The sequence below is a fragment of the Palaemon carinicauda genome, chromosome 31, assembly GCF_036898095.1.
Source record: "Palaemon carinicauda isolate YSFRI2023 chromosome 31, ASM3689809v2, whole genome shotgun sequence".
NCBI lineage: Eukaryota > Metazoa > Arthropoda > Malacostraca > Decapoda > Palaemonidae > Palaemon > Palaemon carinicauda.
This window is the reverse complement of record NC_090755.1, coordinates 72,261,012-72,287,305: the sequence shown is the minus strand read 5'-3', so window position 1 is coordinate 72,287,305 and position 26,294 is coordinate 72,261,012. Positions and strand designations below refer to the sequence as shown.

Sequence of the window (26,294 nt, the reverse complement as noted above, 5' to 3'; positions counted from 1 at the left end):
AAATACAAAATATCTACGAATGTCATTTGTTCCGTAACCGAAATACAAACCACGCTATTTAAATAGGGTGACTTAACCCTTATGAAGGGTGGTAAGTCCCAGCCGTATTGGCTTTGGTTTTTTGCCCGGGGACTCAGTATCTGAGTAAGTAGAACTCAAGATAAGGAGTCCCTGCACCTCACAAGTACCTTACTCTGAAAGGATCGCGGCCTACATAAGCTTGTGTGTGAAGGAATGAAGTGTGACTCGTCCTAGGAAGTTGACCAGGAGTCCTTTAGATGGAATTCTAGGTTAGGACGTTCCCAATACCACCTCGTAAGGGTATGGGGGACGCGACAGTATTATCTTAATTCTAGGAACACAAGGAAGCATGGTTTACCTGCAGTGGTTTGAGGTCAGCTGTGCAGAGAACCCAGGATGCCGCTTTCCCCAGGAGAGGGGAGGATGAAGAAAAGAATAAGGGCCAGGCATACCTTTTCTTTCATGCAGACTAAAACCGGGGTAACAATGCCCTCAACCTTCTGCTACTTGTCCATTAAGGAGCCTGAGATTTAGACCAGCTGTTGTGCAGCCACCACAGGGCCGATAGAGAATGTATCGAGCCTCCTGTGGGTCATATCTTGCAGGTAGTGGGCTGTGAAGGTGGTTTGACGCTTCCAAACCCCTGCTTGTAGAACCTGCGTCACTGAGTAGTTTCTCTTGAACGCCAGGGACGTAGCGATGCCCCTGACATCGTGTGCTCTAGGGCGACGTGACGGAGGAGGGTCTGGATTCAGGGAATGGTGGATGGCCCTGAGAATCCATGCTGAGATAGTATTCTTAGTGACCTCCTCTTCGTCCTTCCTGTGCTCAAAAACAATGCTTGTACTCGAGGACGAACTGCAGCTGTTCTTTTAAGATAGAGCCTCAGACTCCTTACTGGGCACAGTAGGAGATGGTCTGGGTCATCTGTTACAGAACGGAGACTCGAAATCCGGAAGGAGTCGAACCGGGGGTCCGGCATTCCTGGATTTTGAGTCTTAGCTACAAACTCAGGGACAAACCTGAATGTTACCTCCCCCCATCCCCTTGAATGGGCGATGTCATACGAGAGACCATGAAGTTCGCTGACTCGCTTGGCCGAGGCCAAAGCAAGTAGGAACACTGTCTTCCAAGTCAGGTGGCGATCAAAAGTCTGGCGTAATGGTTCGAACGGAGGTCTCTTAAGAGACCTGAGGACTCGAACCACGTTCCATGGAGGAGGTCTCACTTCCAACTGAGGGCAGGTAAGTTCATAACTTCGTATGAATAGAAAAAGTTCCCGCGAGGAGGAAATGTCCATTCCTTTTAGCCTGAAGGCAAGACTTAAGGCTGAGCGATAGCCTTTCACTGCCAAGACTGAAAGGCGCATTTTTTCCCACAAATACACAAGAAACTCCGCTATTGCTGGAATAGTAGCATCGAGAGGAGAGATACCCCTTCCACGACACCAACCACAGAAGGCTCTCCACTTCACCTGGTAGACTCCTGCGGATGACTTTCGCAGGTGTCAAGACATCCTTTCCGCAACTTGTTGCGAAAAGCCTTTCTCTGTGAGGAGATGCTGGATAGTCTTCAGGCGTGAAGCCGTTGCGATGCTACGGCTTTGTGGAAGATGTTGCAGTGTGGTTGCTTGAGTAGTTCGTGTCGAGGAGGGAGTTCTCTTGGGAGTTCCGTCAGGAGCTGCAGAAGGTCCGGGAACCACTCTGCATGATGCCATAGCAGAGCTATTAAGGTCATTGACAGGTTGACCGATATTCTGGTCTTGTTGAGCACCCTTCTCATCAGACAGAACGGGGGATAGGCGTAAACGTCGATGTTGTCCCACCATTGTTGGAAAGCATCTTGCCAGAGTGCCTTGGGGTCCGGGACTGGGGAGCAGTACAGCGGGAGCTTGAAATTCAAGGCTGTCGCGAACAGATCCACCGTCAGGGAACCCCACAAAGTCAGGACTTAGTTGGCTACTAGAGGATCCAAAGACCACTCGGTACTCACTATCTGGGATGCTCTGCTCAGACTGTCGGCGAGCACATTCCTTTTGCCCAGAATGAAGCGAGCCAATACTGTAGTGGAATCGAGAGGACTTCGGTCCATCTCAGTATCTCTACTGCAAGATGGGATAGCTGTTGTGAAAAGGTACCCTGCCTGCTTGTTGATGTAAACCACTACCGTGGTGTTGTCGCTCATCATCTCCACGGAGTGACCCGCCAGGTACTGTCAGAACTGTTGAAGAGCCAGATAGACGGCCTTCATCTCTAGAAGGTTTACGTGGGGGCACTTTTCTGATTCTGACCATAAGCCTGAGGTCCTGTGGTTCAGAACGTGGGCCCCCCACCCTTCTTTTGAGGCATCCGAGAACAGCATCAAATCCAGGGGGAGGACGAGAAGAGCCACTCCCTTTCGGAGGTTTTCGTTTGTCACCCACCATTGAAGGTCCATCCGTTCCGCAGGACCCATAGGGACCAAAATGTCCGGGGAATCGTGACCTTGATTCCACCGAGACTTGAGCCGCCATTGCAGGGATCTCATCCTGAGGCGCCCATTTGGAACTAGACGGGCCAGAGAGGAAAGGTGACCGAGGAGACGTAACCACGATTGGGCTGGGAGTTCTTCTCTTCTGAGGAAAGGATCTGCGACCCTCCTCAGCCTTGCTATCCTGTCTTCTGATGGAAAGGCTTTGTGGAGATTGGTGTCCAAGATCATGCCTAGATATACCAGTCATTGAGATGGAAGCAGAGAAGACTTCTCGAGATTTACCATGATCCCTAGATCTTGGCAAAGTCCCAGAAGCTTGTCTCGGTGTCGAAGAAGGGTCGACTCTGAGTCTGCCAGGATCAGCCAGTCGTCCAGATAACGGAGTAGATGAATGCCAATCCTGCGTGCCCACGAAGAGCTCAGGGTGAACACTGGTGAAATCCTGAGGTGCTCTGGAGAGACCGAAACACAGCACCTTGAACTGGTAGATCATGTTGTCTAGGCTGAATCTTAAGTACTTCCTTGAAGACGGATGGATTGGGATCTGGAAGCACGCTTTCTTCAGATCCAGTGTACACATGAAGTCTTGTGGTCTCACTGCAAGTCTGACCGTGTCTGCTGTCTCCATGCTGAACGAAGTTTGTTTGACAAACCTGTTCAGAGCTGAGAGGTCGATGACTGGTCTTCAGCCTCCAGACGCCTTCTTTACAACAAAAAGTCGACTGAAGAAGCCTGGGGACCCGTCGACGACCTCTTGGAGAGCATCCTTCTTTAGCATGGTCTCGACTTCTGCCCGTAGGGCTAGCCTCTTTGCCGATCCCATGGCATAGGAGCTCAACGACACTGGATTCCCTGTCAGGGGAGGAAGAGATGTTATGAACGGGACGCGATATCCTTGACTGATTACAGAAACCATCCAGGAATCGACCCCGAGTTGCTGCCACCTGATTGCACAAATTTGTAGGCATCCCCCCACAGGTGGACATGCAGGGGGATTGCCAATCCTAAAGTTTGCGGCCTCGGCCGCTCCCCCTAGGATTCTTGCCTCCCCTGGAGGACTTCTTGCCTCTCTTGTCTTCGACAGGAAAAGGCTGCTGTTTGGACACCGTTGTCTTCGTTGCCGCTGCCAGTTTCGTCGTTTTGGACTGGCGAGGTTGTGTTGAAGTGCTGGAGGTTTGTAGGGCTTTGATGTGAAAGCCCTTTGGAGGAGAGAATCCTGATTGGATTTCCTCCACCTCTCAGCTGCCTGTTCGAGACTTGGTGGGCCAGAAACTCAATGGTGCGGGTGCCCGAGAGGAGGAAGGTCTCCAGGGCCTTCCTAGTGCTTTCCTTGGACAGATCCTCGTATTGCAAAAGGATGCCCAGAGACCCCAACCAGACATCCAGCCACGAAGTAGCCTGCATGGCACACTTCACGACCTTCTCCTGGTTTAGGATCTCTGTCGCCGAGAAAGTCACTTGCCGGCTAGTGTCTATCAAGAGGAACTCCCTTCGTAAGCTCTTCCACAGAGTGATGCAACGGAAGAGCTAAACAAGACTCCTCCATGATCTCAAAATACCTCCTCTGGTGGACACGAGGAGGCGGGAGGAGCTTGCTGCCAGCAGTGGAACGGCTGGAGGAGGCGAGCTCGGAGAGCTGGCCCTCAACCTTATCCCTGGCACTCTTAACCCTTGAGACCAGGGCAGAACCGCACTGGCCTTAGTGGGTTTCTGAGTGCCAAAGACTCGGTCCAGGACTGTGTCCTTGCCCTCACGAGGAGGAATCTCAGGGTCCGGAAACTTGTTGAGATTCCTCATCAGAGTCAAGACCTGCCAGAAGGCATGCTCTGACTCTTGCTGCTCTCCCCCTGGAGAACTGGCAGCAAAGTCTCCCGTCCCCAAAGGCTCTTCTTGGGGGGACACGTGGACGTTCTCCGCGGGTCTCGTTGGCTCTGGTCGAATCCTGGAAGAAGACTTTGGGATGGTCTTCGAGTCCTTCGGTTCCCTCCTAGGAGGGATACAGGACTACAGCAACGAAGTCTGAGAGCTCTTCTCTGCCCCAACACGGGACGATTCTCCTGCTCGAGGTGGGGTTACTCCCATTGGTGCGGTAAGAGAAGGTCTTACCTCGGAAGACACCCCTGAGGACAGAAAAACCTCGTCCACAGGGGATGGAGAAAACGTCTGCGGGGGGGGAAGGAGCCTTCCTGACGGGCATCTTAGGAGCCAGCTTGACCCAAGGAGAAGTCACCACGACCTCTACTCCTCTCTTCCTCTTCAGTGGGGTTGGAGCTGCCCTTGGTTTGCGGCCCAAATCAGAGAAGGCAGGCTTAACAGCCTGGACGACAGCTCTGATAAGGGACTCAAACCATGGCTGCTTACTGACAGAGACTCCCTCTGGAGGGAAGGGAATCGGGCGATCCTTTGGAGTAGAGACTACAACATGGCTTGCCTGGAAAGAAAGGGAAGAAGATGGGTGCCTGGACCTATCTGAAGATCTCTCCTCCTCCTGCGAGCGCGCTGGTGTGCGCTTGCGAGGGGTGGGGGGGAAGATGACCTAGCTGCTCTCGTTCCTGACAACTCGTTCTGTAGCTCGCGTTGTGAAACACGGTGGGAATCGCGCTGGCGCTCACGCGAGGGAATAATCCCAGGTTCGCGCAGGTGTGCGTGAGCGTGGAGATGAAGGCGCGGGAGCGCGTGGGCGAGTGCTGGCGAGCAGGAGAATGATGGTGCGCAGGCGAGCGATGGCGCGCAGGTGATCTACGGCGAGCAGGCTCGTGGACGCGAGTGCGTGCTGGGGAATGATGGCGTGCAGGAGATGGTGCGCATGTGCGCGCAGGAGATAGATGGCACGCAGGTGCGCGGTCTGGTGAAGACAGAGGGCGCGCAGAAGGACCAGCAAGCATGGAAGCGCGAGGAGGAGACTGCTCGTGGGCGCGTGGGCACGCAGGATCTCGGAAGCCTCTGGAAGGGCGCATGGTAGGGACTGGAACCTGTGCGCGATGGTGCGCGGGCAAGGGCTGACGGCTGGGCGAGTTCCGAGGGCGCGCAGGAGATCACTGGCGAGAAGGCGAGGGATGACTCTTCTTTCCTGTGCTCAGATCCGGAGATCGAGGGTACGCAGGTGCGCGCTGGCGAGCAGGAGATTGTGGGCGCGCGTGGCGCGTAACAGGATCAGGGCGTGCAGTTGTGCGCTGGCGAGTAGGAGATCGCTGGCGCGCAGGTGAGCGCTGACGAGCAGATCGGTGAGAGCGCTGGCGCGTCGACTCTGCAGCAGGAACTCGCTGGCGCGTTGTCCCTGGCATAGGATGTCTCTGGGTCATTGTCTCAGGAACATCAGGAACAGGCGAGCGCCTGCGCAAGAGAGCGTGGGCGCCCAGGGGATACCTGGCACTTATGGGACTTGCCCACATTGTGAGCAAGCCCCTTTTGCCCCGAAGGGACCGGTGCCCGTTGGAAAACGGGGTGCGTGGGCACCCACAACGCGTCAGCTGCCAGAAACAGAGAAGGAAGGTCAGCAGGTCTGGCAGGCGGAGGAGATCGCGAACGATCTGCAGAGGGGTCCAGTGATGCAGCTGCAACGGTTTAAGCATGGTGAGGAGGATCCTCTGCGGGGGACTGCGAAGGGGAGGAGCCGAAAAGGCGCCTCCTAACTCCCTTGTGGGGAGAAGGAAGGCCTCTACGGCGAAGAGGAAGACGAGCCTTGCGTCGGATACATCCTCTGGGGGCATCAGGAACACCATCGTCAGTCCTCCAAAAAGGAGTCTCTGTCAGTGAACTCCCCCGAGGGGGAGAATCACCTGCAGGAGAGACCGTTGGACTTGAGCCCTCCCTCGAAGGATGTTCGGAGGGGGGAACCAAGCCTTCAGCAACATCAGCTCCCAAGGTAGAGGTTTGACCCAACTCGCCGGAAGCCTCTGCCACAGCAACGTCAACAAGAGACAGAGGGTCAACGTCCACTATCACCAGCGACTGTTTGATAGCTGCTCCCAACTGGATAAGGTCAAACAGGGCTTCCCTGGAGGGCGAACCCTTAAGCCCCAAGGAAGCCCAAAGCTGCAATAAATCATCATTAGCAACATTCATAGATAAATCCTCCCCCGGAGGAGGAGGAGGATCTGCCTCGCTATGGGAGGCAACGCCCTCTCCTGAACCCCAAGGTCGGTCAACAAAAGCACGGCCTACGCTATCACTCGACAGCCTCTCGGGAGAGACCGATTGAGTGGGAGCTTCGGAGGAGGTTCGGGCAACGAAAGAAGAGTCCTTGGAGATTTCCTTCTTCAAGGAGAAAGATCCCGCTTGGACTTCTTCTTTCGGCGCCGGGAAAACCTCTCCCACTGGGAGGCAGACCACTCCCTGCACTCACAACAAACTTTATCCTTATCACACCGTTGGCCCCTGCAGAACGGACACAAGGTGTGAGGGTCCGTCTCGACCGCCAACATATACAGTGATACCTCGGTACTCGACCATAATCCGTTCGAGATCCGTGTTCGACCTCCGATTTGTTCGAGTACCGAATTTTTTTTCCCCATAAGAAATAATGGTATATATTCTATTCCGTTCCCAAGCACTCGAACAGGCCCAAAATATTAATAAAACGTGTACCTAAACAACAATAATTATCTAAATGTGTATGAAATTGGTCAGAAAATCCTATAAAACAATTTTAAACCATTTACTGTACTAAAATAAAACAATTTTAAACCATTTTCTGTACTGTAGTGAACATACCTTTGAGCAGCGGTTCGATGGCATACAGGGATGGATGTGGAGAGGATGGAAGGGGGAGGTTACTGCTTGGAAGGAGAGTCCCCTTCCATGATGTGGCGGGGTAGTTCTCCTTCAGGAGTTGTTTCTCTCTCCAATGAACGCTTCACTAACACTTTCCCCGGCCAACTGTTTTTCTTTAATAAATATTAAAAGCAACTTTTCCATCTCCTCAATCACTTGTGGCCTTTGCTTAGTTACCGCCGTAACTCCCGTTGCAACATTCGCCTTCTTAATCATTTCTTTATGCTTTAAAAACGTAGAAATGGTCGACTTCGCCATTCCGTATTCTACCGCTAAATCGGACACTCGTACACCATTCTCATATTTCGCTATAATTTCCTTCTTCAACTCGATCGTTGTTCGCACTGTTTTCCTCTTCTCCTTCCCCTTAACACTCATTACTTTCTTGGGACTCATTATGAAAGCTAAAAAAGCAATTAAAAGCACTGAAAATCACTAAATCACAACGAATGCTGATCGCGCGTTGTCTGAGTGACGCTCTCGAGAGAACTGATGCTTCCCGAACAAGCGAGAGTGGCCGAGATGGCGCGATCATCACAAAGCCCATGCGGTCGTCACGTGTTCGGCTGGTCGAGTACCGAATTTTTGGTCGAGCACCGCAGCAAAAATTTCTCGAAAATTTTGGTCGAACTCCGAATTGTTCGAGTATAGAGTCGTTCGACTACCGAGGTATCACTGTATGTCCCACAAGGGTGGTCTGGTAACCCGGGGCACTTCCGCATGATAAAGAGAGGGGCCAACTTCCAAACACACAACTGAAAAAAAAAGCAGAAAAGATTAAGGCTGTCAATATACAAGGGTGAGAGCAGACACGTCTGTTCATCACCCAAGCCAAAAGTGAACTAGTTCAACGGTGTGTGAGGGGGGAGGGGTAGCTAGCTACTCCTCCCCTACCCCCTCGCTAACAAACCCTCGTTAAAAATCTAATGGCTCGTCATTTCAGCTACGCCCAAAGTAATACCCTATTTAAATAGCGTGGTTTGTATTTCGGTTACGGAACAAACAAAGTTTCTTCCAAAAAAAAAAAAAAGGCCAACTCTCAGAACTCCTTCCACATGACCGCGCAAAAAGGAAAAAGTTTCAAACCACCTTTACCAAATACCAGGCACTCCCAAGGATGTTTGCTAATTTTTCTTCCTGTTAAAGACATCTCTTGACACATAAACGGGGAGGTTACTGGGACTTGCATTATTTCTCCCATAGGGAGAGAACTGGCAGAAGTTCCTCTGACGTAACTCCTATCAATTGTACTGTACTTCAGGACTACAGATTTAAGTCTTCTGCAGATTCTACTTAGAAAAGAAAACTCGGCAAAGACATGGCGGATGAGAGGAGAACTAGAAGTTTGTCTTCTGCGAAGACGTGTTGCCGAAGATGACACACTCACAAGGAGAATACACCAGCCAGCATTATTCTTCTTCGATAGAGCGACACCAAAATCCCTATCAAACTTCCTTGGGAACACGTAATCACTGTCATTGTCGAACACACAAGGGAGACGGTAATAACAAGAATGTTGGATATGAGCAGGTAATAAGAAAACTTATACAAATACAATTACCAGGAATTACTACATATCCTTGATTCCAAAATCCCTTGAACATACTGCAAGAACCCATTTCAAACTGAAAGACAAAAGACAAAGCAAAAAATTCAAACAACCACATGTGGGTGCCAGACAGTACACTAGTATTCATTTGCAGCCAAAGTAAAAGTGAGGTTGCTCTACTTGTCAGGTGGGTGGTGCTTCCCTGCCACCTGGTGAGCAATGATGTTTACATTATTAAAAACTTGACAGCCAATTCTAGCTTCACTGAAGTCATACTCTAATTAAAAGTCGATTGTTTGCATTACATGTAGGAACAAGAATTCTATGATAAATTGGTCAAAACCTATTAAACAAAAATCTACAGGTCTATGTCACGTAATTAATTACTGTACATCATTTTGAGTTTAAAATCTTCCATAAACTGGTATTAATTTATTGATCATCCAAAGACATGACGTTGTCTGACAAGCTAAGAACAGTTTTCTATGTCAAGTTAAGGAGGGGTTCCCGGGCACAAAGGTCTTTCCCAAATAGACACAGCATGCAAGTTTAGATTAGGTTGAGGAACATGAGATTTTTATATTTACCAAAGCATAAAATCATACAGCTGTAAACTGACTGGTGGAGTATCCAGTGCCTTAGGACTGGTTATTGAATGTGGCTGGGGGTGGTACTGGGCATTCAGGAGTAAAGAAACCTTCACAACATTAGTTTAGTCTTAGTTAGTCTGTCTTATTTCGAGCTGTGAATGGAATACTATCCAACGATCTACAGGTGTTCAAAAAAGTTCCTTCACACTTCAATACATCTTCCCCCAACAACCAAAATAATAACTTTAGGCCTAAAGTTATGACTACTTGTAGGTTGGGTAAATCTCTACCCTTGTACGAGCACTGGTAAACACTGAAAAATTATATTTTAATTATAATATAAATTTTTGAATATACTTACCCGGTGAATATATAATAGCTGCAACTCTGTTGCTCGACAGACACATACAGTATAAACTCGCCAGCGATCGCTATACAGGTTGCGGGTGTGCCCACCAGCGCCAACTGTCGGCCAGATACCACTCTCGATGTAAACAAAGACTCAATTTCTTCTCATCCCACTGCGTCTCTATTGGGGAGGAAGGGAGGGTCGTTTAATATGTTATTTTTATAATAAAATAAATTTTTTAATATACTTACCCGGTGATTATATAAGCTGCAACTCTGTTGCTCGACAGAAAACTCTACGTTAAAAATCCGCCAGCGATCGCTATACAGGTAGGGGGTGTACATCAACAGCGCCATCTGTCGGGCAGGTACTCAGTACTCAATGTAAACACAGAACTCAATTTTCTCCTCGGTCCACTGGGTCTCTATTGGGGAGGAAGGGAGGGTCCTTTAATATATAATCACCGGGTAAGTATATTCAAAAATTTATTTTATTATAAAAACATTTTTCAATATTAAACTTAGCCGGTGATTATATAAGCTGATTCACACCCAGGGGGGTGGGTAGAGACCAGCAATAATTGTTTACATTATTATGAGCTAAGGATTTTTTATTTCATTTTAGCAGTTATTCAAAATAACAAACATAAAATAAATAAGTACCTGGTAAGGAAGTCGACTTGAACAATTACTCTGCCTTTTTAAGTACGTCTTCCTTACGGAGCCTCGCGATCCTCTTAGGATGCTGAGCGACCCCTAGGAGCTGAAGTATCAAGGGTTGCAACCCATACAACAGGACCTCATCAAAACCTCTAATCTAGGCGCTTCTCAAGAAATGACTTTGACCACCCGCCAAATCAAGTAGGATGCGAAAAGCTTCTTAGCCTTCCGGACAACCCAAAAACAATAATAAAACATTTCAAGAGAAAGATTAAAAAGGTTATGGAATTAGGGAATTGTAGTGGTTGAGCCCTCACCCACTACTGCACTCGTTGCTACGAATGGTCCCAGAGTGTAGCAGTTCTCGTAAAGAGACTGGACATTCTTAAGATAAAAAGACGCGAACACTGACTTGCTTTTCCAATAGGTTGCGTCGATTATACTTTGCAGAGATCTATTTTGTTTAAAGGACACGGAAGTTGCGACAGCTCTAACTTCGTGTGTCCTTACCTTCAGCAAAGCTTGGTCTTCCTCATTCAGATGGGAATGAGCTTCTCGTATTAACAGTCTGATAAAATAGGATAAAGCATTCTTTGACATAGGCAAAGATGGTTTCTTAACTGAACACCATAAAGCTTCAGACGGGCCTCGTAAAGGTTTAGTTCGTTTTAAATAGAACTTAAGAGCTCTTACAGGGCATATGACTCTTTCTAGTTCATTTCCAACCATACGATAAGTTTGGAATATCGAACGATATTGGCCAAGGCCGAGAAGGCAGCTTGTTTTGGCTAGAAAACCAAGTTATAGAACATGTAGCCGTTTTGGATGAGAATCCGATGTTCTTGCTGAAGGCATGAATCTCACTGACTCTTTTAGCTGTGGCTAAGCCTACCAGGAAAAGAGTCTTTAAGGTGAGATCTTTCAGGGAGGCTGATTGTAGCGGTTCAAACCTGTCTGACATAAGGAATCTTAGTACCACGTCTAAATTCCAACCAGGTGTAACCAAACGACGCTCCTTCGTGGTCTCAAAAGACTTAAGGAGGTCCTGTAGATCTTTATTGTTGGAAAGATCTAAGCCTCTGTGACGGAAGACTGATGCCAACATGCTTCTGTAACCCTTGATAGAGGGAGCTGAAAGAGATCGTTCTTTCCTCAGATATAAGAGGAAGTCAGTTATTTTAGTTACAGAGGTACTGGTCGAGGATACGGATACTGACTTGCACCAGTTTCGGAAGATTTCCCACTTCGATTGGTAGACTCTAAGGGTGGATGTTCTCCTTGCTCTAGCAATCGCTCTGGCTGCCTCCTTCAAAAAGCCTCTAGCTCTCGAGAGTCTTTCGATAGTCTGAAGGCAGTCAGACGAAGAGCGTGGAGGCCTTGGTGTACCTTCTTTACGTGTGGCTGACGTAGAAGGTCCACCCTTAGGGGAAGTGTTCTGGGAACGTCTACTAGCCATCAAAGTACCTCTGTGAACCATTCTCTCGCGGGCCAGAGGGAAGCAACTAGTGTCAACCTTGTCCCTTCGTGAGAGGCGAACTTCTGCAGTACCTTGTTGACAATCTTGAACGGAGGGAATGCATATAGATCTAGATGTGACCAATCTAGGAGAAAGGCATCTATATGAACTGCTGCTGGGTCCGGGATTGGTGAGCAAAATATTGGGAGCCTCTTGGTCATCGAGGTTGCGAAGAGATCTATGGTTGGCTGGCCCCAGGTGGCCCAAAGTCTCTTGCATACATCCTTGTGGAGGGTCCATTCTGTTGGAATTATTTGTCCCTTCCGACTGAGACAATCTGCCATGACATTCAAGTTGCCTTGGATGAACCTCGTTACTAGTGATATGTCTAGACCTTTTGACCAGGTGAGGAGGTCCCTTGCGATCTCGTACAACGTCAGAGAGTAGGTCCCTCCTTGCTTGGAGATGTACGCCAAAGCCGTGGTGTTGTCCGAGTTCACCTCTACCACTTTGCCTTGAAGGAGAGACCTGAAGCTTTTCCAGGCCAGACGTACTGCCAGTAGCTCCTTGCAGTTGAAATGCATTGTCCTTTGACTCGAGTTCCATATCCCCGAGCATTCCCGACCGTCTAATGTCGCACCCCCGCCTACGTCCGATGCGTCCGAGAAGAGAACGTGGTTGGGAGTCTGAACAGTCAGGGGAAGACCCTCTCTTAGGTTGATATTGTCCTTTTACCAAGTCAGACAAGACTTTATCTTTTCGGAAACCGGGATCGAGACCGCTTCTAGCGTCTTGTCCTTTTTCCAGTGAAAAGCTAGATGGTATTGAAGAGGACGGAGGTGTAGTCTTCCTAGTGACACAAATTGATCCACGGATGACAGTGTCCCTACCAGACTCATCCACAGCCTGACTGAGCAGCGTTCCTTCTTCAGCATCTTCTGGATGGATAGCAGGGCTGGGGGCTGATCGTCTTGTTGTTCAGCAACGTCCTCATCAGAGGGTTCCTCATCCGAAACTGATGAGGAAACAGCAACGGAGTGGGTAACGTCTGGCTCGCTGAATCCGGTCGCACTGGTGGACGCAATATCATGGAACTGCTGCACAGTCTGTGAACTGTCAACAACCATGAGTGCGCGAGGAAGCACAGCGTCAACCCGAGACTGTCTAGACCGTCTGGGTTGTGCAGTCAACACCCTACCGGGTTGCTGAGGTTGACGCACTGCGTCAAAACAAGTCACCTCTGCTGGTTGTTGAACGTCCTGAACGTCAAAAACCACCTCCGAGCGTCGCTTAATGTCAACGTGCGGCTGGCAACCCACACTGGGTCGCATCGGTGGAGTAACCACCTCAACTGGCAGACGCGAGTAGGTTACCTCAGCGTCAACAGGGCGCACAACCGACCGGTTGGAAGGTTGTTGGCCAGAAGGTTCTTCTCCGCATTTAAGTCCTCTATCAAGGACGCAAGCTTGGACTGAATGTCTTGCAGCAAAGCCCATTTAGGGTCTACGGGAGCAGGTGTGGCAACAGACGGGGTTAGCGACTGAGGCGGAACCGTTTACCATCCCTGAAAGCCTTGTTATGCGTGACATAATAGTGCAGCAAAACTTCAAAGGCTCGACAACAGCTGTGAAGTTGACCTGTAAACAACTTGGAGCGTCTCCTGGCTAGGCGCCAGGGAGAGTCTACCAGAATTGAGAAGTCTATCTGGGCAGAGGCATGAACTCCCAAGCCGAGAACTTCTCTCGTGTCATATCAGACTCTCGCTCTATAAACCAGTTTAAAAGAAGGGAAAGCAAAGGCTGTATCCCCCAAACTCCTCCTGGTGAAAAACCAGTCGCCTAGCCAACGTAACGCTCTCTAGGAGAGCGAGAGAGCACTCACTAGCTTAAAAACAACGGCTTCGAAGTAGCTAGGCCTAGTGAAAGCTCTGACGTTTAGGCGAACGAGGAGCAGCAGTTACAAAAAGATCCGGACGAAGATCCTTAAAAAAATCATCATGATTTAATTAAAGTCCATAGGAGGCTAAGCAGCTTTAGGCTCCTCTCCATCTGACAGAGTCCTCAAGGGAATATCAGTAGGAGGGAGAACAGCAACTTCCTCATCTACAGGAACCTTGTCCGATAAAAGCTGAGTTTCTTACTGGTGCATTAGTAGCGGACCAGAACGCAACGTCATGTAACTGCTTGACAGTCTGTGAACTGTCAACAACTGAACTGTCAACCACAACAGGTGCGTGAGGACGCACAGCGTCCACTCGAGACTGCTTTGACTGCCTAGACTGAGCAGTCAAAACAACTCTAGAATGCGGAGGTTGACGCACAGCGTCAAAACAAGTCAACTCCGATTGTTAGTGAACGTCTTGAACGTCAACAGGAGCATCAGCCAGTGGCCTAACGTCCAAATGCGGCTGAAAAACCACACGAGACCGCATCGAGTGTGATTCTAAACAACCTGACTGACGTGACTAAGCTACGCCAACGTCAACAGTAAGCACAAAGGAACGTTAGGTTGGCTGAAAGCCAGGATATCGATGAGATAAACGGCTAGACTCAACGGACTAATCGGCAGAATAGTCTTCCATAAGGGAGGCAAGCATATACTGCATGTTTTGCCATACAACCCCTTAAGGATCAACGGAAATGGTTGTGGTAATAGACGAGGGTAACGTCTGTGACCGCAACACTTTGCCTACAAAAAAAGACTCTCGGAATCTGTGTTACGCTTTTGTTAGGCGGCGAGCAGTTATCCGATGACTGCATAGGGTCAGAGCTGTCCTAATGGCTGTAACCAGAACGCTGGACCTGTCCTGAAAGGACTGACTTTCGCTTAAGGGCTCTGAAACCTTGTGACAGGTTTCTTATGCGAAAAGCCTACGGATGGCGAGGAGAAACAACGTCTCTCTCGTCTTATGGTAGGGGAGATCTTGGTAAGATACACCCGATACCATAGAGGGAAAACGTCTGTTCGTTGGTCAAGGCCTCTCGAACCCATAAGTCGTTTGACATTACTTCTCCCCTGGGCTTGGGAGCTTGTAAGAGGTCCCGGACTAGGTGAACGACAGGCACGAACAGACGAACCCTCGGACGCAACACTGTAACACTTTGCGCCTCGGACGCAACACTGTAACACTTTGCGCATATCACTTTATCACTTCGATTTTCTGTTTTGCACTTATTTCTACCTGAAACAAGCAATTCTACCCTTCATTAAAAGGTAGCAATTGCGAAATTAGTCGTATAATGCAAGCTCATAATACCAGCAAAAAACAGAAAACATATTTTAAGATAAAAAGAAAAATCAGTGGCTGGGAGAGAGACTAAACACTAGTTCATATAACTACGTTTTCAATCTCTCACCGCACATAGCCTGGGGACGAGAATAAAAACCTAAAAACGTTTTATCCTTCCTCCCCGTACAGCGACTGGGGACGTGAGTAACACGAGAACAACGTTACCCGCTTGAACGGAACGTTTTCTCTCCTCTCTCTCCCTCCGTCTCTATCTCTCTCTCTCTTTCTCTCTTGATTTCGCACCTAAGAGAAGAGCCCAATTATATATCGTCAAAAAACCATGTTATTTGACTAAAGGAAAAAACTGAAAGGTTTTTCAAATAAAAAGTTCCTTTAAATTAGAATTTAAAACATTTAAGCTAAGAAAGAATGAACAAAACGTCAGAATCGATTTACTCTTACTGCAAAGTGAAACCGTGATACACTCTCTTTCTATCGTAACGATAGAGCGCATGTTGAACGTCCTGAACGTCAACAACTGCGTAGCATAAAAAACTAAACGTTAGTTCATCTTTGAAAACAGTACGAAGACTATCAAAGAAATTCTTTCATAAAAAATTACATTTAAAAAGTTTTAAATCCTTTGCTCTTTAAAAGCTAAAGACGATATATAGGGCTCAACGTTGATTAACTTCGGTTTCCAAGTTAGGACCGCCTACTCTCAGGAAAGTTCTATATAAACAAAGCATTAAAATTTATTTTTATATGTTTATAAAAAATGGAAAGTTAATCGAAGAGGCCTAATAAAGGCGGAGAGATATAAAATATATAGAGAAAAATCTATAACGTGATATAATTACTAAAAGCCTAAACACACTTCCGTCTAAGGGAAGGGTCGGCCATTTAAAAGTGAAAGAAAGTCCATACTATCTTTGTCACCATAATTAAATCTATCCAAAACGAGTTCAAGTTTTGAGATGAAGATAAAACACCTGCATAGCGAAAGCTCAAAACTAGAATAGTATACTTCACCAATAGTTGTGAAAACAAATCCAGTTAGCACAGCGAATTAGTAGGTCTTGCCGGTAGCCCGACAGAGAGAAAATTGAGTTCTGTGTTTACATTGAGTACTGAGTACCTGCCCGACAGATGGCGCTGTTGATGTACACCCCCTACCTGTATAGCGATCGCTGGCGGATTTTTAACGTAGAGTTTTCTGTCGAGCAACAGAGTTGCAGCTTATATAATCACCGGCTAAGTTTAATATTGAAAATTATATATTCACCGGGTAAGTATATTCAAAAATTTATTTTATAATTAAAATATCATTTTTAAATATTTAACTTAGCCGGTGAATATATAATAGCTGATTCACACCCAAGGAGGTGGGTAGAGACCAGAGTTAAATATGTTTACATCGTATAAGCTAAGAGTTTTTTATTTCATTTTGACAGTTATCAATATAACAAAACCATAATAAATAGGTACCTGGTAAGGAAGTCGACTTAGACGATTACTCTGCCTTGTAAGTACGTCTTCCTTACGGAGCCCAGCGATCCTCTTAGGATGCTGACAGACCCCCAGGAGCTGAAGTATCAAGGGCTGCAACCCATACAACAGGACCTCATCAAACCCCTAATCTGGGCGCTCTCAAGAAATGACTTTGACCACCCGCCAAATCAACCAGGATGCGAAAGGCTTCTTAGCCTTCCGGACAACCCATAAAAACAACATTAAAACATTTCAAGAGACAGATTAAAAGGATATGGAATTAGGGAATTGTAGTGGTTGAGCCCTCACCCACTACTGCACTCGCTGCTACGAATGGTCCCAGTGTGTAGCAGTTCTCGTAAAGAGACTGGACATCTTTCAAGTAAAATGACGCAAACACTGACTTGCTTCTCCAATAGGTTGCGTCATGATACTTTGCAGAGATCTATTTTGCTTAAAGGCCACGGAAGTTGCTACAGCTCTAACCTCGTGCGTCTTAACCTTAAGCAAAGATTGGTTTTCCTCACTCAAGTGTGAATGAGCTTCTCGTATTAACAATCTGATAAAATATGACAAAGCATTCTTTGACATAGGCAAGGATGGTTTCTTAACCGAACACCATAACGCTTCAGATTGGCCTCTTAAAGGTTTAGTACGAGCTAAGTAGAACTTAAGAGCTCTAACAGGGCATAAGACTCTTTCTAGTTCATTGCCTACGATCTCCGATAAGCTAGGAATATCGAAAGATTTAGGCCAAGGACGAGAAGGTAGCTCATTTTTGGCTAGGAAACCAAGTTGCAGAGAACAAGTAGCTTTTTCTGACGAAAACCCGATGTTCTTGCTGAAGGCATGAAGCTCACTGACTCTTTTAGCCGAGGCTAAGCATACCAGGAAAAGAGTCTTAAGAGTGAGATCTTTCAGGGAGGCTGACTGTAAAGGCTCAAACCTGTCTGACATGAGGAATCTTAGGACCACGTCTAAATTCCACCCAGGAGTAGCCAAACGACGCTCCTTAGTGGTCTCGAAAGACTTAAGGAGGTCTTGCAGATCTTTATTGTTGGAAAGATCTAAGCCTCTATGCCGGAAGACCGAGGCCAACATGCTTCTGTAGCCCTTGATAGTGGGAGCTGAAAGGGATCGTCCTTTTCTCAGGTATAAGAGAAAATCAGCTATTTGGGCTACAGAGGTACTGGTCGAGGATACGGAAACTGACTTGAACCAGTCTCGGAAGACTTCCCACTTCGATTGGTAGACTCTAATGGTAGATGCTCTCCTTGCTCTAGCAATCGCACTGGCTGCCTCCTTCGAAAAGCCTCTAGCTCTCGAGAGTCTTTCGATAGTCTGAAGGCAGTCAGACGAAGAGCGTGGAGGCTTTGGTGTACCTTCTTTACGTGTGGCTGACGTAGAAGGTCTACTCTTAGAGGAAGACTTCTGGGAACGTCTACTAACCATCGAAGTACCTCGGTGAACCATTCTCTCGCGGGCCAGAGGGGAGCAACTAACGTCAACCTTGTCCCTTCGTGAGAGGCGAATTTCTGCAGTACCTTGTTGACAATCTTGAATGGTGGGAATGCGTAAAGATCCAGATGTGACCAATCTAGGAGGAAGGCATCTATATGTATTGCTGCTGGGTCCGGGACTGGAGAGCAATAGATTGGAAGCCTCTTGGTCAGCGAGGTTGCAAAGAGATCTATGGTGGGTTGACCCCAAGTCGCCCAAAGTCTCTTGCACACATCCTTGTGGAGGGTCCATTCGGTTGGAATTACTTGACCTTTCCGACTGAGACAATCTGCTAGGACGTTCAAGTCGCCCTGGATGAACCTCGTTACTAGGGAGATGCCTCGATCTTTTGACCAGATGAGCAGGTCCCTTGCGATCTCGTACAACGTCAGTGAGTGGGTACCTCCTTGTTTGGAAATGTACGCCAAGGCCGTGGTGTTGTCCGAGTTTACTTCCACCACTTTGCCTCGAAGGAGATTCTCGAAGCTTATCAAGGCCAGATGAACCGCCAAAAGCTCCTTGCTGTTGATATGCATGCTCCTCTGACTCGAGTTCCACAGACCTGAGCATTCCCGACCGTCCAGCGTCGCGCCCCAGCCCAAGTCCGATGCGTCCGAGAAGAGAACGTGGTTGGGTATCTGAACTGCCAGGGGAAGACCCTCTCGTAGGCTGATATTGTCCTTCCACCAAGTCAGACAAGACTTTATCTTTTCGGAAATCGGGATCGAGACCGCCTCTAGCGTCTTGTCCTTTTTCCAGTGAAAAGCCAGATGGAATTGAAGAGGACGGAGGTGTAGCCTTCTTAGCGAGACAAATTGTTCCAGAGATGACAGCGTCCCTACCAGACTCATCCACAGCCTGACTGAGCAGCGTTCTTTCTTCAGCATCTTCTGGATGGAGAGCAGGGCTTGATCTATTCTGGGGGCCGACGGAAAAGCCCGAAAAACTTGACTGCGAATCTCCATCCCTAAATACAGAATAGTTTGTGATGGGACCAGCTGCGACTTTTCCAAATTGACTAGGAGTCCCAATTCCTTGGTCAGATCTAGAGTCCAATTGAGATCCTTCAGACAGCGACGACTGGAAGAGGCTCTGATAAGCCAGTCGTCCAAATAAAGGGAGGCTCGGATGTCCGATAAGTGGAGGAATTTTGCCACATTCCTCATAAGCCTCGTAAACACGAGAGGAGCTGTGCTTAGGCCAAAGCACAGGGCCCGAAACTGGTACACCACATCTTCGAAGAAGAATCTCAGAAAGGGTTGGGAGTCTGAGTGAATGGGGATGTGGAAGTAGGCGTCCCTTAGGTCTAGAGAGACCATCCAGTCTTCCTTTCTGACCGCTGTTAGAACTGACTTTGTGGTCTCCATGGTAAACTTCGTCTTTGTGACAAAGACATTCATAGCACTGACGTCTAGCACCGGTCTCCAACCTCCTGTCTTCTTTGATACTAGGAAGAGACGGTTGTAAAACCCCGGTGATTGAAGGTCCGAGACTTTGACCACCGCTCCCTTCTCTAGCAAAAGAGACACTTCCAGTTTCAGGGCTTCTCTCTTTTCTTCCTCTCTGTACCTGGGAGAGAGATCGATGGGGGACGTCGCTAGAGGGGGTTTGCGTACAAAAGGGATTTTGTACCCCTCTCTGAGCAACCTCACAGATTGTTGATCTGCGCCTCTCTTCTCCCAGGCTTGCCAGAAGTTCTTGAGTCTGGCACCTACTGCTGTCTGAAGTTGCGGGCAGTCAGACTCTGCCCTTAGAGGACTTGGATCCTTTTCTCTTCCCTCTCTTCCCTTCGGCACGAGCACCTCCCCTGCTGGAGGCTCTGCCACGAAAGGGCGGAATAAACCGAGACGCTGGAGTGTCCATCCTACGTCTAGCAGACAATGCCGGCAAAGGGGGAGCTTTGCGAGCCGAGGATGCAACTAGAGCGTGGGTGTCCTTCTGCACTAAAGACAAGGCAATTTCCTTAACCAAGACTTCAGGAAACAGGCACTTGGACAAGGGCGCAAAGAGTAGCTCGGATCTTTGGCATGGCGTCACTCCAGCAGACAGGAAAGAGCATAGGGACTCTCGTTTCTTCAGGACTCCGGATGTGAATGAAGCGGCAAGTTCGTTGGACCCATCACGGACGGCCTTGTCCATGCAGGACATAATGAGTAAGGAAACATCCTTATCAGCAGAAGAGATTTTCCTACTCAGGGCTCCTAAACACCAGTCTAGGAAGTTAAAGACTTCGAACGCCCTAAATATACCTTTAAGAAGGTGGTCCAGGTCCGAGGGTGACCAACAAATCTTCGAGCGTCTCATGGCAAGGCGGCGGGGAGAGTCTACAAGACTTGAGAAGTCGCCCTGGGCAGAGGCAGGAACTCCCAAGCCGAGAACTTCTCCCGTGGCATACCAGACGCTCGATCTAGACGAGAGTTTAGATGGGGGGAAGGCAAATGCTGTCTTCCCTAAACTCCTCTTGGTCTCTAACCAATCGCCTAACAGCCGTAAAGCTCTCTTGGTTGAGCGAGAGAGAACGAGTTTAGTAAAGGCAGGCATGGTAGTAGGAACGCCTAAGACAAACTCTGACGGCGGCGAACGAGGAGCCACAGAAATAAAGTGGTCAGGGAACAACTCCTTAAACACAGCCATGACTTTTCTAAAGTCCAAGGATGGTTGAACTGCCTTAGGCTCATCAAGTTCTGAAGGTTGATCCTCAGGATGTGGTTCAGCAACGTCCTCATCTGACAGTTCCTCATCCGATAACTGATGAGAAAACCGCAAAGGTGTGGGCAACGTTTGACTCGCCGAGTCCGGTCGCACTGGTGCATACGTGACGGAGCCGGACGCAGCGTCATGGAACTGCTGAACAGTCTGGGAACTGTCAACAACCACAGGTGCGCGAGGACGCACAGCGTCCACCCGAGACTGTTTAGACCGTCTGGGTTGTGCAGTCAACACCATACCGGGTTGCGGAGGTTGACGCACCGCGTCAAAACAAGTCACCTCTGATGGTTGTTGAACGTCCTAAACGTCACCAACCACATCCGTGCGTTGCCTAACGTCAACGTGCGGCTGGAAATCTACACTGGGTCGCATCGGTGGAGGTACTACCCTAACTGGTTGACACGAGAAAGCTACCTCAACGTCAACAGGACGCACAACAGACCGCTTGGATGGTTGTTGGCCAGTAGGTTCAGCGGCAACCTTCTCCGCATTGTAGTCCTCCATCAAGGACGCAAGCTTGGACTGCATGTCTTGCAGTACTGTAACACCCATTTAGGGTCTACGTAAGCAGGTGCGGTAACAGACGGGGTGAGCGACTGAGACGGCACAACTTTGCCTCTCTTAGGCGGCGAGCAGTCATCAGATGACGGCAACGGGTCCGAACTGTCCCAGTGGCTACAACCGGGACGTTGGACTTGTCCTGAAGGGACCGACTTACGCTTTAAAGGTCTGGAGACCTTGGTCCAAGGTTTCTTACGAGAAACACCTTCGGACGACGAGGTAAAAATGGGCTCTCTCGTCTTACGTTGGTAGGGGCGATCTTGGAGAGATACGCCTGATACCATAGAGGGAACGTCTGTTCGCTGATCAAGGCCTCTCGAACCCATGAGTCGTACGACATTGCTTCTCCCCTGGGCTTGGGAGCTTGCAAGAGGTCCCGGACTAGGAGGACGACAGGCACGAAGAGACGAACCCTCGAGCGCAACACTGTTCACAACACTTTGCGTAACACTAGGCACTTTGACACTATCCTTCGTGGCACTTTGGCACTTGAGTTCCTTAACGTCCGCCATGAGTTGATTTCGGTCACTTGCTAAAGACTCAACTCTCTCCCCCAAGGCATGAATAGCACGCATCATGTCTGCCATCGACGGTTCCTGAGTGCTAGGAGGGGGGTTAGGAACAACCACTACAGGGGAAGGATTAGGTTCAGGGGCATGTGGAGAGGAAAAATCTACCGACCTAGAAGAACTTCTCCTTACCCTATCTCTCTCTAGTCTGCGTGTATATTTCTCAAATTCGATAAAATCGAATTCCGAAAGGCCCACGCATTCCTCACACCGATCTTCCAATTGACAGGTTTTACCCCGACAATTGGAACAAACAGTGTGAGGGTCGAGAGAAGCCTTCGGAAGACGCCTATGACAGTCCCTAGCATTACATTTTCTGAACTTGGGAACTTGTGAAGGGTCAGCCATTTTGAATTAGTCAAGGGAAAATTCCAAAAAACGATCTAAGTCATTAACAATTAATCCGATCCAAAAAAGAGTTCAATGATTTATTTGAAGAAAAAACACCTGTACTGCGAAAGCTCAAACCAAATTAAAGTACTTCACCAAAAATGATGGGAAAAACTCCAGGTTCAACAGCGAGTAAAGTACGTCTTGTTGACACGTAGACAGAGAAGATATTGAGTCTTTGTTTACATCGAGAGTGGTATCTGGCCGACAGTTGGCGCTGGTGGGCACACCCGCAACCTGTATAGCGATCGCTGGCGAGTTTTTACTGTATGTGTCTGTCGAGCAACAGAGTTGCAGCTATTATATATTCACCGGCTAAGTTAAATATTTAAAAACTCATGTTCAACCCTAACCCAACATAGGACGCAGCGGTTCATTCTCCCTCCCATTTGAACTGGGTTATGAAACTTTTTTGGTAATCATACGCCGAAGTATATGAATGATACACAGGTAAAGTTAAACAACACAATTATTCACAAGCTATTTAAATTATCTAATATATAACCTATATTGGCAAAAAGGTTAATATATGATACTTTAATTACTAGCGAAATTAAAATTCGCTATATGAAATGGACAATTGCTGGCTAGTGTGGTATTTTTCTCTTAGATGCATAATGGGGGCTGGGGCATAATAACATACGTATCGATCGATTAAAATGTGAAGTCTATCTCTCACTCTTAGTACATTGTTTACATCTGGGAGAGTGATGTCGAGTTACGATAGTAACTGCGCATGCGTTGCTTACGTTCACCTTGGACAGCTTTTCCGTTTTGTGTATGACGTAATCATTACCTGGCTTTTTTTTAACAAATATGGAGCTTTCAAATATTTATGCACAAGTTCCCAAATGTTGTTCTACAACAGCCAGTTTTTTCCACCCTTCACTTCAGTTTGAGTTAAAACACCATCACATAAAGGCATCTACAAGAGGGAACTTAAGGGAAGTATAATCTATTTCAGAAGGCATCTACAAGAGGGCACTAAGAGAAGTAAAATTTATTTCAGAATGTAATTTCATCTAGGTCGGCAATTAATTGAGATGGAAACGCTCTACGTTCAGTGTTACTCATGTAAAAGTAAAAAATAACACCGAAATACTGAGCCACAGAGATTGCGAGCACAGCTCAACATTACCGCTTGCCAGTACAGTACATACGGACCTTGCAGTTTTCTGGTATTATTGTACTGTATTACAGGGCAATGTAACCTAGGAAAAAACTACTTTTTACTAAAGAAAAAATTCCGCTCTCTTCGAAAATGATACTCGTTCCCTTCGCAAATGAATAGTTTCAGAAATATATATATATATATATATATATCTATATCCTACGATAATGGGGGACCCCCAGAGGGAACTCGGGGTTTTGGGTGGGGAAAACATACTGGGGAAATGGTATATAATGGTAAAACAAGCCTTTTCTTCTCTATACATTACCTTCTTGGATGTATAATAAAAGGAGGAAAAGACAAAACAGTATAAGATAAACTTTGGAGGTGCAGTTGCAAAGGCTATGCCTCATGAAAAAATACGGTAATATTGAGCTGCGCAATCTAACATTGGCAATGTTAGCGTAACATGCTAACATTAGCAGTATTTTTCATTTATTGTTTGTCATTCTACCTGTCGGTTGTAGTCGCTCTCGCTCATTTGTTTGTACATAGCAGGTTTCGACCTTCTGCGCAAAAACCCTCCTCCTTGCGCATAGACTCCTCTCCACCAATAGTATTTCTTCTTCTCTAGCCATCAAATTTAACTATTCGACTTCACCCGCTTTATTAAAGTATATGACTTGAACCAGTACAACTACAGTATACTATCCCTTTTATGTAATACAGTACCCTCGTATACATATTACGTTTGACCCCAGTATTACCCGTTTTATTATCCGATACCTTATAAAATCACCTCATTTTATATTCCCATTAAATATTATTTATCATACACTCCATTTTATCTTGCTATTATTTCTTTTGTACATTTTGTTATTACCTTGTCACGCCCAGATTTCACATAAATACTTGCTCTGGGCAAGTTTCCATTCTGGTTCATTCAAGTTTACTCTCTAAACTCCGTTGCTTTTCCGTTAACCAATCACGAACCCATATGTATGGAAAGTTTGCACAGGGGGTTAATATTTCCCTACCCCCACCTTCCAACAAACCCTTTTCCGTGGAAACCTTTGTCCAAGTCAGGTCTTTGTTAGTTCAAGTGACATCTTTTTGCGTATTTTACGATGGAAGTTTTAAAAATTGTAACGACTGCAGTAATCCATACTTGAAAGTATTTTTGTGAATTCCAATGTTGATAATTTTCTTAAATCTCGTACTGTAATAGCCCAACGTTTACAGTGTTCCAAGTGCAATACTAAACTAAGACAAAGAAGTTAAAACGTCACAGACTCACAGTCACAACACCCCGGTGACCCACAAGTTTCGTCGTCGCGGTCATAAAAGTAAGTCATTAATTTCTTTAATTTTAATGTGTTAGTTTTACCATTTTGTTAGCGACCACAGCTCAACATTACCGCTTTCCAGTGTATACGAGCATAAACGAGCCAGTGGCGGAACAAGAACCATTATCTTTAGCATTGCTAATGTTAGCGCATCATTGCATGTTAGAGTAACATTGCTAATGTTAGCATACGCAGCTCAACATTACGGAGCTTGATGTTTTAAATTCCTGCGATCGTAAGCAAGCCAGTGGCGGAACAAGAACCATTATATATAGTGTTGCTAATGTTATCGTAACAATGCTAACGTTAGCGTAACATCGCTAATGTTAACGTGCGTAGCTCAACATTACCTATTGATGTTTTTGTTTTCTGGTGAGGGAAGCGATCCCGACTTGGAACAATACTCATTATATTTAAAAATTTTAACAGAAAATATATGTTTTCCTGTAGAAAATAGTGATTTAATCGGTTTTCACCTACATTTCATCCGTAATAACAGCAACCAGTTCGGCTACTTAAAGTTAGACGAATTAATTGTTCTGTTTATTTTTGGTTGAAATGAAGGTCAAATTCGGTTCAATCTCGTCATTTGCTACAGGGAAAACATATATTTTCTGTTCGAAATCAGAATCTGCAATACAGTAAAACTCAAACGTTTTTCTTTCTTTATCTGCGAGAAAGGCAAGCGGGGTGTATGTATGATAGCGGCCACCTGTATGTATTATGTCTTACTTAGAATACGGCAGTATAAGGGGGGTCACAGGGTGGCGTTAGGCATGTAGGTATGGACACGGATTATAGGTTACGTTAGGGGGGAAAGTTTAGGTTAGTTGATGTCCATTTTTAATAAACGCGTGAGGAACTGGCCGCTGATATACAGTCTTCAATCAAGCAAACGGCACAGCAAAAATCATTAGAAGAACGTGAAGTGAATCCTAAATAATTATGATACTTTGATTATCACCCACTTACATGAACCATATATATTTTCAAACTGGTTATCTATGTTTATTTTTAATTTCTGACCATAATTATTGCTGCAAATCACTCGCTTTTATTGGCATTTCCTCACCCAAAGAACCCCGATTTCCCACTGGGGTCCCCCCATAATTGTCTTTATATAAGTGGGTCCAAAAGTCATGAAGAGGTGGTTTGCACCAATAATTGGCTAGAAAAACATTACCCAGTCAGAAATGCATAAAACACAAGACAGTGAGTAGTATAAATATAAAATTAAAGTGACATGTCTCAGTCTATTTAGCTCAGCCTGAAACACTTTTCATTATGGTACAACCTAGGGTCTGAGTTACATTAAAATTGATTTCAAATAATTGTTGAGCTAAATACTACTTTAGAAACAAAGCATAACTATTACATACCTACCTCTGTCCCTGTATAACTCGTTTCTCTACATAAAATACGATAAAATTTCTTAAAAAGGACGGACGTGCAACTGACAAATGAAAACAACTTTAAAATTTTGGAGAGAATTCTTCTTCTTCTGTTCCTCTATGATTAA

The 26,294-nt window shown here is 46.7% G+C and overlaps 2 protein-coding genes across 2 annotated transcripts in view; both read right to left on the bottom strand.

Moving 5' to 3' along the window:
• The window catches only part of LOC137624532 (centrosomal protein of 152 kDa-like), a 60,714-nt gene extending 34,437 nt beyond the window's left edge, over positions 1–26,277 (bottom strand). Inside the window, exon 1 of the mRNA XM_068355405.1 lies at positions 26,155–26,277. The gene's annotated coding sequence lies outside the window, so the exon portion shown is untranslated. The remainder of the gene's footprint in view (positions 1–26,154) is intronic.
• The window catches only part of LOC137624533 (spindle and kinetochore-associated protein 1-like), a 130,962-nt gene extending 104,668 nt beyond the window's left edge, over positions 1–26,294 (bottom strand). The window contains exon 1 of the mRNA XM_068355406.1: positions 26,159–26,294. The gene's annotated coding sequence lies outside the window, so the exon portion shown is untranslated. The remainder of the gene's footprint in view (positions 1–26,158) is intronic.